This window comes from Mustela nigripes, chromosome 14 (assembly GCF_022355385.1).
Source record: "Mustela nigripes isolate SB6536 chromosome 14, MUSNIG.SB6536, whole genome shotgun sequence".
Classification (NCBI taxonomy): domain Eukaryota; kingdom Metazoa; phylum Chordata; class Mammalia; order Carnivora; family Mustelidae; genus Mustela; species Mustela nigripes.
Genome location: NC_081570.1, coordinates 80,168,878 through 80,182,362, shown reverse-complemented (window position 1 = coordinate 80,182,362; position 13,485 = coordinate 80,168,878). Strand labels below are relative to the sequence as shown.

The 13,485-nt window shown below is 39.2% G+C and overlaps 1 long non-coding RNA gene across 2 annotated transcripts in view; it reads right to left on the bottom strand.

Moving 5' to 3' along the window:
• Positions 1–2,689, bottom strand: part of LOC132002180 (uncharacterized) — a 42,193-nt gene extending 39,504 nt beyond the window's left edge. The window contains exons 1-2 of one of the 2 annotated variants that reach the window (XR_009399765.1): positions 2,477–2,689; positions 1,496–1,589 (exon numbers count right to left, since the gene is read on the bottom strand). This is a non-coding gene — a long non-coding RNA (uncharacterized LOC132002180). The remainder of the gene's footprint in view (positions 1–1,495; positions 1,590–2,476) is intronic. The other variant, XR_009399764.1, reaches the window with a different exon arrangement.
• Positions 2,690–13,485: the final 10,796 nt, after the last annotated feature.

The following is a 13,485-nucleotide window of genomic DNA, read 5'->3' as shown; positions in this document are numbered from 1 at the left end:
CAACATCAATAAATCAATTTTTTAAGCCAATAGTATTATTTTGTGTCAACCATTAATTATTGGGTGAGTTTCCTTACACATGTTCTTAGAACATTAGGTAAGGTCATGGTATGTGATGACTCAAGTGCAGAGGTTCATGTCATCAAATGTCTTACAGAGAACTTAAAATACACGGAAAAGAACTGGGGTATGAAATTTAATATGTTAATTTAGACATAAAATGAATATGTTATATGCATATACTCAATGGAGTTTTTCTTTATTTTTTTCAGTCAATCTTAGTTTACTCTCTTGATGACAACACAGAATTCTTGGATGTTTGCAATCTCTTTCACATTCATTTGCAGCATGTGGTCTGAATTGATTCCTTGTTTCTCAATTACAACCATCATGGAATCAAGATTAATAACCTGCTCGGTGAGTTTTGTACACTTTGGAATCTGGAGACTTTGTACTCATTGTGGCCTTTCTGGCTCTCTGTGGTTCTTTCTAAATGCTCCTGCAGTGAAGGTCAAGGACAACAGCAAAGACAGGGAACCTGCCTGACTTTGGGCCATCCCTACCTGCTTCCATTATTTCTTCTCTTCTCCCAGGGATTTAATCATGGTTGAGGAGAGTCTGGAAGTAGATTTAAAGTTCACTAATAAAACTCCTGTCCTTAGAACAATGCCTGGCATATTGGGGTGCTCAATAAGTATTTGAGGAATAATTAAACATATGATAGGTCCAGTGGACCATGCTGCACTCTCCTAAAGAGACTGTCACTGAAGCATGACTGAGAGGTAGAGCACCTGTCTACTGTACTATCCTGTGGAGCTGGAGTCCCATCTTCTCCTGCCACATGGAGTATCTGCCTACATTATCAGGCTCTTCAACTCAAGGCACAGGGAACCTGGGGCAGGCTTTACTTTTAAAAAGTGGCCATTGCACTTGGTTTCCCTAGTTTTAAGAGATTGAGAAGAGCTTATGGAGAGAGAAAGAAAGAAAAGAAAAGAAAGAAAGGGGAGAAGGGAAGGAAGGAAGGGAAGAAAGGGGGAGGGAGGTAGGAATAGAAGGAGGGAAGAAAGGAAGGGAGGGACGGAGGGAAAAAAGAAAGAAAAAAGGAAAGAAAGAAGGAAGGAAAAGATATCCTGGAAAGATTTTTATTTCTGGCCTCACTGGTCATTCCCTCAACATTTCTCTAGAAAATACTTAGTAGGTGTCCCTACCGTATTGAACATAGACTAAAGTAACATAACACTGTAGACCTGTATACAACCAAATAAAATACTTCATAAAAATCACAAGTGGCACAAAAATAGAATTCTATGTACCATATAATGTCAAATGGGAGGATTGATTTTCAGTGAAGAGAAACAGGAAAGCTTCAAGAGAAGAGGTGGTATTCTCTTTATCATGGAAAGAATGAAGAACATTTCAATCAGCAGAGTGATTATTTGTGATTAGTAAATACTAGAATATTAGCAGTAATAGAATAATAGCAATATTATACCACCTGTCAGAAAGTTTCATTATTAATCCAGCATCCAAATATGTCTCTGAATTTTTGTCTGTGATTCCTTGTGTCCCAAAACTGTGACTCTGAGCCCCTTGAACCAAGAAACACAGGTAAGAACAAGTCAGTTTCTAAGACCATGAGCTGGGACACTTTCATAGTCTTTGGTGGAGGTATTTTTCCTTCTTTTCTTTACTGCACACATGAGAGATCTGTCCCAGATGACAGATTTTTGATGTTCATTCTTTCTCAGTTAATAATTGTATTTATTTTATTGCAGAAATGAATTACCATCTTTCTCTAAGAATGCTTTCAAGTATCATGTTTCTCCTGAATAATGATGAAAAGTGGAGACTATGACAGGTGTATATTTGAGAAAGATTTAAAGGGAGGATGAGATTGAGACTTTTTTTTTTTTTTCAAATTCCATTCCTACAATTTTGCCCATTTATTCAGCAAGTATTCATGAACCACCTGCTTTGTGTCAGCCTAGAGGACAGAAAGAGGATTCCTGGCAGAGCTATTAAGTGTTACTAATTTATACTGTAACTATTCAATAGAAATGCCCTCCTTTTTTTTCATATATGATGTGTAATCCAACATCTAGTTAAGGCTTTAATTTTGGTTGTTCGTTTCCCCCAACAGCGTGGATGAGTCATATTACTCAAGGAGCATTTGGTGGTTAAGAAGCAAGGAGCATAGTCAGGGCACATACATTCAACTAGTATTTACTGAGCTGGGTACTATATATAAAATATAATGTTATGTGTAGTTTAGTTTTCTGAAAATGACAAACAGTAGAAGATAGAAGAAAGTAGGTGAGTTTTAAAGTTCAGCATACATTTATTTTTGTTCTGAAAAGGAGAAGGCAGGTGTGGGAAGAAGGCAGATAAAGCAAGTTGAATATCAGATTACCCACTGGGAGAAATTCAGTGCCCACCAAAGAAATGTCTACTTAAACAAGGACAGAGTATCTGCTACCTGCTGGACGATACAAAAGGTGACTCGTGCCTGAGGTTCGCTCCGCCTGTCGTGCCTCCAGCCCCACACTGTGGCTAACACGTCCTGCAATGTTGGGGACAGCCTGCCCGCTGGGGTGCCTCTAACCCGCGCTCCGCATGCAGGAGCCGGCAGCCGCCCCCCAAGTAACCCCGGCTCCTGACACCGGAGCCCCGCCCCGCTCGGGCGAGCGGGCCAATGGGCTGGGCCCCAGGGGGAGGGCCGCGGCCGGGCGGGAGGTGCGAGGCCCGGGGGGCGGAGCGAACGGGGCGGGGCGAGCGCGGCGGCGCGGTGGTGGCCGAAGCTGCTGGGGCGGCGGCGGTGGCAGCTTGGCCCGGCGTCCGCGGGTCGTGGGGGATGGGGGCGGCGAGCTCCAGCTCTCGGCGGAGGCGGCGGCGGCCGTGAGTGTTGGGCGGGCGTCCGCGTCCGGGACGCAGGATGGAGCGCCGCGGTGAGTGTGGGGCTGCGGCGCTAGGTCCGGCCGCGGCGGCTGGGGCTCGGGGCTCGCGGTTTGGGGCTCGGGGCAGGAGCGGTCCGCGGTGCGGCGGGCGGGTTACCGTCTAGGGTGTGGGTGGCCCATGCGGCGACCCCGAGCCTGGGGGGCGGCGGGCTGCGCTGGGGGTCGGACTCTTGTCCTCGGTGCTCCTGGTCGTCCGGGAGGGGTCCGACGGGGCGAACGGCGCCCGGGGTGTGGCAGGAGTGGAGGAACCGGGAAGGGCGCAAGCAGTCGCTGCGCGGACACTTCGGACCCCGGATGGGTGTCCTGAGTTACGCGAAGCTGCGCGGCCGCCGCAGAGAGGCTCGCCGGACAGACTTAAATCGCGTCCCAGGCTCCCCCACCCCCCCGCCTCGCGCCCCCCACCCAGGAGCGTCCTGCAGCCCTTCTTCCTTTCGTGCCCTTATCGCCTCCGTGCGAAGTTCGGGGTTCCTTTACTTCTTAACCTATTGGTTTTCTTCACTGCGACTTCACGTTCGTCTTCCTCGCTTGGGGATCTTTTTGGAAGTTTGGTGGCGGTTTCTGAAATTTCAGTCTGACAAATCGCAAAGGTGAGATAAAATAACAGACATCTCGTATTCCATATCTACCTTTTCTTATCACACTTATGTCACCTAGGCCCAGGCTGTTTATTATTTGGAGAGGTGGGGGAAGAACTGTAGGTAGAAAAACACTTTCTCTTTCTGAGTGCCCCTACTCCTGCTTCTCTGTCACTCTCCACACCGCTCCCTTCTCCCTACTCCTCTTTTCCCCATAGTAAATGTCCCTTCACCACCACCCCCTTCGTACAAGGTCTATCTCGCTTTTTCACCACAACCATTCTTTACAGACAAGGGTGAGGCGTTTTTTGGTTTATTTATTTATTTTTATTATTATTATTATTTTTTACCACTACCCCTTTATACATTGGGGTTTGGGAATTTTTTGATGCCCTCAGTCTTCTAATGTTGGATATTTGGGGATAGTTAAGTGTTTGGTGAAATTTCCAAGACCGTGATGGAGCCAAAATTGCCATCGAGCTTTTGTTTCTCATATCTCTTTTCCTTTCTCCTTTTAGTGAGAATTACCTTTGTATCTTCATTCCATTTGTGAAAGGGGTTTTCTCTTCAGGAAAAAGAATTCATGAGTAAAGAAGTCAGAACAACTTCTCTGACTGAGAATCTTGGAGATTTAGATTCCTTTCTTCAGAGATTTCTTTAAGCAGTTTGCCAGAAATGCATAATTAAAAAATGCTCCCTGATTGTAGGAATAGTGCAAGTGAAGAGCCCTGACGCCTAAAATTCATTAACTTTATTGTATGCATAGCTCTGGTCTCCTGATTCTGAGAGGTATTTGAGAGTGAACTTGGAGGAAAGTAAAGTAGGCCTGGGTAGAAAACGTTTCAGTCCCCAAATCTGTAGGAAATAGAACTTTGGCTGAGATGGAGACAGCACTGTTCAGCAAATCTGTGGTGGCTGGTCTTTCCCACTCTTCCCAGCTGCCTAAAATAGAACATCCACCTATATTATCGGTGCCTTCACTTCCCAGCTGTTGAAGCCCTTGACCTAGGAATGTGGGCTTCTACAACCACTGTTGGTCCCAGGAGTGAGCACTATGTTGAACAAAGCTCACACCCAGAAGTCCTGCTGGAAGGGTTTGCATTCCAGTGCCATTGGTGATTCATTCAGCAGTCACCCAAATACATCAGTTTCATCCCACTGTAGATTAGACCAGGGTCCTGTGGAAGCTTTCATAGGAAATTATAAATTGATGGGGGCCAAGGCATAATATATTGGGTTACCCAAGAAAAGTATATTCAATGTCCTATAGGAAAGTAGAGGGATGATTTATTTTCTCTGAAGGGAATGAAAAGGCTTCTTGGAAGAAATGATGTTGTGTGTGAGATTGAAATTAAGAGAATAATTTTAGTAATCACAGAAGGCAGAAAGGCCCTTCTGGACAGAATTGCTTGTTATCTGTAATGCATACCAGGATATTAGTAATCAGCTTCCGTGATTCTGCTTTGAAGGCTATTTTGTTTGTTTTTAGTTTGCTACCTCAGCTCCAGATGATGATGAGCCACAATACATAAGAACACATTAATGTGTAAAGAAACAAGGAGGTTTAAAAGGAGGGTCAGGAACACGTTTTGGTACATGAGGATTTTTGTGGAGTGTTTACCTTTCCTTCTTTGTCTTTATTATTACTCTGATAAACAAAAGAGGCATTTGCTTATACTGTCTCCTTAGATAAGAATTCTTCTTTTTCTTAGAAAATGTTTCAATATTTGTCATCGAGAAAGTTTTTAAATACCATAGTCTTCCTTCCCAAGGAGAGAGATGGAAAATAGTTTGACAAGTATTAAGGAAGGGAGTCAGTTGAGTTTGAAGGACTACTTCTGTAATTTTATAATTTATTTATTTAATACTCATTGACCACTAGCATGCTATCAGATTTTTATACACTTTGAGTGAGTTTAGACAAACGTGTACACCCATGTAATCACCTCTGTAATCAAGATCTTAAAACACTGCCATCGATCCAAAAAGTTCCATCATGCTCATTTGGAACTCCCTCACCCCAAAACTCCTGTCCCCAGGCAACGAGTCATGCTTTTTGTTACTAAAGATTAGTTTCATCATCTTCTGGAATTCATGTAAATGGAATTATATAGTATATATTCTTTTGTGCCTGGCTTCTTTCATTTAACATAATGCTTTTGAGAATCATTTATGATTTTTGCCATATCATGGATATCTTTTGTTAAATACTATTCCGTTGTAAGGCTATATCATAATTTGTTTATGCATTCATCTGTTGATAGACATGTGGTCTTTCTCCAGTTTTTGACTATCATGGAAAACAGTTGCTGTGCACATTTATGTGCAAGTTTTTGGATGAATGTATGTTTTCATTTCTGCTGGGTTGTATGGTAAATGGGTTTAATTGTATAAGAAACCGCCAGCCTGTTTTCCAAAGTGGTACCTCGTTAGCAGCACCATGTGAGAGTTTTAGTTGCTCTACCTCCTACCCAAAGTTTGGTAGTTAAGTCTAGCTAAAATTAAGAATTCTAGTAGACATTTAGTGGTATCTCATTGTGGTTTAAATTTGCATTTCCCTGATACAAATGATGTTGAACACTATTTCATGTACTTATTACCCATTTGTGTATTTTCTTTTGTGAAGTTTCTATTCAAATATTTTACTCATTAATTTATTGGGTTGTTTGTTTCTTATTGAGTTTTAACAGTTTTTTATATAATTTGGATACAATTCCTTTGTCAGGTATTTTTTCCCAATTTGTCACTTGTCTTTCACTTCTTAAATTGTTTTTCAAAGAGAAGTTCTAAATATTGATGACATCCAGCTTACCAGTGTTTTTCTTTTGTGGTTGTTGCTTATTGTGTCTGTTTGATTTTCTCCCATATTTTCTTTAAAAGAGGAATGCTCAAACATTTTCTTAAGGGACTAGAATATAAATATTTTAGGCTTATAGATTATACATCTCAACATTCAACTCTGCTGTTGTAGCTCAAAAGCAATTATTGACAGTACATAAACATTAGAAATGACCGTGTTCCCCCCAAAACTTTTATTATAAAAACAGGCAGCTGCCCTCTCTGAATACTAAATTTAAAAGGCTGATAGACTTAGGTTATATGTTTAGGTCTCTGATACATGTTGAGTTTAATTTAAGGTATGCTGTGACTTAAGCACCCAGGATCATTTGTTTCTCATATAGATATCAAGTTATTTCAGTATCATTTATTGAAGAGACTATCTTTTCTCCCATTGAATACTTTGATACCTCTTGAAAATCAATTGACTGTATATATGTAGTTCTTTTTCTGGACTCTATTCTGTTGATGTGTGTCTCTATATCAGTGTCATGCTATTTTGACTACTGTAGCTCTGTAGTTAAGTCTTGAATTCAGGCAGTGTAAGTCCTCAAACTTTGTACTTTTTCAATATCGTTCTGGCTGTTCCAGTTCTTTTATGTAATCATATACATGTTAGACCCAGCCTGTCAATTTCTATAAAAAAGCCAGGAGGATTATTGTTTGGGTTTGCTTCAAAGTATATATCAATTTGAGAGAAATAAAAGTTTTAACATTATTGAGTCTTCCAATCCATGAACATGGTATTCTTGTTGATTTATTCACTTCTTTAATTTCTTGCATTAGTGTTTTATAGTTTTAAATTTTGGATCTTGGATGTGTTTTATTAAATTTATTCCTAAAAAATCTTGGTTTTTTGATGTTACTGTAAATGCTATTAGTTTCTAAAATTTTATTGTCCAATTGTTTGTTGCTAGTATATAGAAATAAAATTGAGGTATATTGACTTTATCTTCTGTGACCTTGTAATATTAATTCATGAGTTGTAGTAGCTTATTTATAGGTTCCTTAGGATTTTCTAGGTAAACAAACATGTCAACTTAGAATAAAATGTTTTACTTTTTCCTTTTCAATCTGAATGTGTTTCATTTTTGTCTTGTTCTATTGTACTGGCAGATACCTTCAGTAACAATATGAATCCTTAAGAGGAAAACATGGTCCTTCATCACAGTGTTAGCTGTAGATTTTTTGTAGATGCCTTTTATCAGGCATCTGAAATTATTTTCTGTGCTGACTGCTTTAATCATGAATAGATGTGGAGTTTTAGCAGATGGTTTTCCTCTATTGAATATTAAAATAAGCTTGCATTCCTGGTTAAAATGTATTATCCTTTTTTTATGTATTTGATTTGACTTACTAACACCATGTTAACAAATTTGGCCTGAAGTTTTCTTGTAATGTCTTTGTCTGATTTTGTTATCAGGGTAATGTTGATCTCACAGAATGAGTTGGGAAGTGTTTCTGCCTCCTTCTGTGTCTCCTCTATTTTCTGAGAGTTTTTCTGGGATTATTTTAACTGTTAAATAGATTTCATCATTAAGCTCATCTGGGTCTGCAGTTTTCTTTGTAGACATTTTAAATTATGAATTCAATTTCTTTAATACATGTGAGGCTATTCAGATTTTCTGTTTCTTTTGTTAGATTTGGTTATTTGTGTCTTTCTAGGAATTTTCCCATTTCATCTGAGTTGTTGAACTGGCAAATTTTTGTAACATTCCTATTACCCTTTTAATATCTCTAGGGTTTGTACTCATAGTTCTTCTTTCACTCATGATTTTAGTAATTTGCATTTTCTCCCTTTATTTTTTAATTAGTCTAGCTAGATATTTATCTGTTTACTTGCTCTTTTCAATTTTTAGTTACATTGCTTTTTCTCTCTTGTCTGTTTTCGATAGATTTCTACTCTTACCAATATTCCTTTCTTTTACTTAATGTGGGTTTAGTTTGCTTTTTACTTTCTAGCTTCTTAAAGTGGAAGTTTAGATCATTGATTTTAGAAATTTTATTTTTAAAAGCATCTAACCACTGCATATTTATCTAATCACTGCCTTTAATATGTAACTTACACAGTTTGAAATGCTATGTTCTCATTTTCATTCAGTTCAAAATATTATCTAAAAGTATATTTTATAATTTCCAATTATTTGGGGATATCCCTATTATTTACTGTTATTAATTCCAAATTTAATTTTGTTTGGGTCAGAGAATATGACCTATATGATTTCAGTCCCCTTAAATTTATTGGGACTTGTCAAATGGTCCCATGTATGGTCTGACTTAGTGAATATTTTATGTGCATTTAAATAGAACATATACCCTGCTGTTGTTGGGTGGTTATTTATGTCTATCAGGTCAAGTTGGTTGATAGTATTGTTCAACTTTATATATCCTTACAGATTGTCTATCAGTTTATGAAAGAGGAATGTTGAAATCTTAACTATCAATGGGATTTCTGTTTTTCCCCACATTTCTGTCAGTTTTGCCTCATGTATTCTGGAGCTCTTTTTAGTTGCAGAAATTTGTAGGATTATGTTTTTATGATTAATTGATTTTTTTAGGTGCAAAAATTTGTAGGATTATGTCTTTATGACTAATTGATTCTTTATCATTATTATATTCTATCCTTGGTAAAACTCCTTTTCCACTATAATAGAGTTACTTCTTTCTTTTGATTTGCATGATGTATCTTTTTCTGTTGTTTTGCTTTCAATTTATTTCAAGTCTATTTCTTATAGGCAGTATGTGGTTGATTTTTATTTTTCTATTCATTTTTATAATCTCTGCCTTTTTATAGGGCTGTTTAGAGTATTTATATTTAGTGTAATTATTGCTATGATTGGGCTTAGGTTTATCCTCTCACTTTTTGTTTTTAATCTGTCTCATCTGTTTGGTTTTTTTTCCTCTATTTTTATTCTTGTCCTGCCTTCTTTTGGATTATTTCTTTAAAATTCCACTTATGTTCTCTGTTGGCTTCCTAAGTGTATATATAAGGGTTTTAACATACATTTTTAGCTTCCTCTTATTATTTTTTCTTCTTATGATAAACACCTTCAAACAATATTATGCTATTTTATATAATTTACGAACCTTATTGTATAGTTTCATTTCCCTCCTGTGTGCTATTGTCATATATTTTACTTCTGTATATGTTGTGAATGACACAACACATCATTATTACTTTTGTTTTAAGTATGAATTTTTTAAGTTCATAGGATTTAAAGATTCTTCTAAAGCTTCTTTGGGGTGAAGCCAGAATACCATATTTGTTAGGTCTGACTTAGATATGCTAATAACACATGCTGTTTTGGGACTAATTCTTCAGTGTTCATCAGGTCTCTCAACTCTGGCTGATGAAAACTCTGAAGTCTTTCAGCCCTGTGGGAGCCCTGGGAATTGTTCAGTTACAATTCTCTGGAAATTCTTTGCCTATCCCTGGTGGGATTTCTTCCACACATTTGTGGCTTTGTATTCAGCAAGAGAATTAAGGAATTGCCTGTGCAAATTTCTGGAGATCATCCTTTGCCTACCTCCTTCCTCTTTGGTACTTTGTCCTGCAGATTCCAGCTGCCCTAGTCTGCTTTGCTTGTCTTTCTACTTCCTGTGCCATGGTCTAGAATGTGCCTCCAGGCAGAAGGTTGGGGCAGTTGAAAGCCTACTTCATTTGTTTGTGTGATCCCAAACCTCAAGGATCATAGTTCTATGCTGTCTGTAGTCCAGTTCTGAAAAGAATATAGTGGAAGGGCAAGTCTGGGCTCATTTCTGTGCTTGATGTATCTAAAAATTTAAGGCTTTTTTAATCTAAAGATTTTTTTCTTTTTCCTTGGAATTTATTTAAAAAATTGTGTTATTTGCTCTACAAAATGACCCACAGTCTAGATTTTGCTGGGTGCATCCTGTGATATAATTTAGCATGTTTATATATTGCTTAGAAAGTAGTATTTAGGCCTAGAGCAGAATTTCTCAACTTTGACTTTATTTCTTAAACTTGACACTATTTGGGCCTGATAACTCTGCTAGGAATGGTGGTATTTAGGCTTAGTTGCGGGGGGGGGGGGGCAGAGGGGGGAGGTGCTCTCCTGTGCAAGTAGGATGTTTTAGCAGCATCTCTGTCCTCTACCCACTAGATGTCAGTACAACCCCCTCCCCAGTTGTGACAACCAAAAATATCTACAGAAATTTTAGAATGTTTTTAGATCCATGTTCTGTTATGGAAAGTAGCCTACCTAAACCTCAGAAACAACTTCAAGAATATGAAGGTATCTACCTAGCAAAAATAACAATGTTGGCTAGTTAACACTGCAGAGAATACATGAAAAAGATTTTTAACAAGCAGTTGGAGGCTTTATAGAACAGTTGACTCAAGAGCAACATTATAGGGGGTGTTAGTTTCTGTTTCAGAAGGAAAAAATAATGAGGATAATGTAAATTGGTAAAAAACAGTTCATTTTCAATTATATATTGCTTTCATAAATTTTTTTCTGCAACTCATTGACTATTTTAAGATGTTGGACTTCTACAATAGATACACAGATGGGTTAATTTTTTTTTCTTTTTGGTAGCATTTTACAATTTAATTATAAACTAAGAATTCTGAACTTCCAGAAAGATATTATTTATGTGATATAAAATTACTTAAAACAAAATGCAAGTTGGGAGAATTAATAACATAACCCTTTTAATTTTAAGGTGAACTACCATTTTTTCAAATGTTTCCAAATGTCATTATCCTCCTTACTAAGGAACAAGCATGGAGAAGATGAAAGGTAATTAATGTATTTTTAAAAAATGTAAAAGGATTGAGATTGAGAGACTTCTCAAAAATTTCCCTCAGATAACCTTACTTATAGTTTAACTAACATTCATCGAAGACCCACCCTCTGTCAGGTTCTATGCATGATAGTTATGTTTTGAGATGGTATAGAGGTAGATCTGGTGGGAAGGACTTGAGATTAACCCAGAACAGATCTGAGGAGCAGACTTTCCTCTTGCAAGTGCCCTGAGGATTGCCCTGCGCCTACCCTTATTGGCCTTGAGAATTCTTTCCTCTTTCCCCATTGATGTCCTTTAGTTTAGTCATCAGTGGTTTCCATGGTGAGTGTCCATGGAGTATCATTCTCCTCCAGTGGAGTTTGAAGATGTTAGGTATCTTCACCATTTCTAGTGCTTTTGAACTTGGTATGGTTATGTTTAAGATTTAATGGATATGTTTTTAAAAATTAAGTCTGCAAAAATAATTTTAGAGTTCAGTAATCAGGGAGCCTGGGGTTCTTATATTTTTCTTTTTTCATGTAACAACATAGGGGTCTGACTGACTTCACTTCCTTAGAACTGTGAGAGGTGTACCTCTTCCCTTTCTCTGTCAGTGGGTAGTCTCAATCTCTTTCTCCCTATCACTTTTTCTCTCTCTTCTCTTTACTGTCTCATCTTATTTTTGCCTGCACTTGTCTCTGCATCTTTTTCTCTCTGCCTTTCTCTCTTCTCCACAATTGCTTCTCACCTTCTCACGTCTTGGTCTCTCTTTCTCCATTTTTTCTCTCCCTCCCTCCTGTGTGCTCCTTACTGTTTCTATCATCCTACTACCTTATCCCCACATACCCTTTCTTCCCAACAGGACCTTATTCAAGACATTGTCTGTGACATTGCAAGCTCCACCTCAACAAGGAACACAATATTCCTTATTAAGGGAATGGTAGTTAAGATAGCACAAAGTAATTTATATCATTTAAAATGGATGTAAGGGGATGTTTGAGGTTGCATGGGTACCTCACATTTCTTCCTCAAAGTCTTATGATTTAATCAGGGTTGCACTGCTTCATTCAGTCCCCTTTTGGCCTGGGGACTCCTGACCTTTCCTCTTACTAGTTTGTTTCTGTGTAAGGCATCAGCTTCTGCGATGGTGCATTTTTCTTTTTAGGTATGCTTAGAAGGATAGTTTGGTTTTGACATTTCCTGAGTATCTGTGACATGTCCTTGGTACTGTTGTTTTTGGGGTTTGAAAGGGTAAATGTGTATAGGTTGAGTTTGAAAAATCCAGTTTGCAGCTAAAGTAGCCAAGTAGCTGAGCATTTTCATATTTATCTTTCCCAAGTAGCATCTGAGGGACCACATTTGTTTTATTTCACTAACATTGTTTTTCATGTAAGGATTCAAAGATGTTCCTCTTCTCTTTGTTAATTAGTTTCTCCTTTTCTCACTGCTTGTTGGCTTTATCAGGCTCATTATTTTTTTCTGTAAGTAGGTAGTGTCTCCCTTCTCTCTTTTATTTCTCATTCCTGTTTTCTCTGTCATCACCTTTTTCTGCCTTCCTTGATTTTGCCTCCTGCTATATCTGCACCCCTATTCCCTTTCTCCTTTTCCTCTTCACACTCTCCTATGTCTTTTTCTGCTTTCTCCCATGGTGATAATTTTTCTGTCTTCACCATTACCCACAGTCTCCTGCCCCATGTGCCCTCTGTTTCTCCATCAGGTTTTTCTCAGTGTTCCAACACAGACACAAAGGGCATTGCTTGTTCCAGTGTGTATGATATGGAGGCTTACGTGCTTTGGGCCCCTGATGCTTTCCTTAATTGTTCCATCCTTCTCAGACATTTTTCTCATTCTGAGTGAGTTTTGAGAGAGAAGCTTAAGAAAGTAATATAGGTCTAAGTGGGAAATACTACCCGCTACAGAGGGAAGCTGAGCCAGGCCTGTGTTACACTTTGCCGGTATGAGGTCTTGTTTTTGTTTTTGTTTTCTTAAAGGCCTTGATGAGGGAGGAACAGGTGATCAAAAGAAGTACCTTATAAGAAATGTAGATTGCTCATTTGAGAAACTCCTGTTAGCCAGATGAAGTCATCAGGTGACTCGTGCCTGAGGTTCGCTCCGCCCGTCGTGCCTCGAGCCCCACACTGTGGCTAACACGTCCTGCAATGTTGGGGACAGCCTGCCCGCTGGAGTGCCTCTGACAACCCGCGCTCCGCGTGTTGGAGCCGGCAGCCGCCCCCACCTGCGGCCTGACGCCAGAGCCCCGCCCCGCTCGGGCGCGCGGGCCAATGGGCTGGGCCCCAGGGGGCGAGCCGCGGCCGGGCGGGAGGTGCGAGGCCCGGGGGGCGGAGTAAACGGGGCGGCGCGGTGGTGGC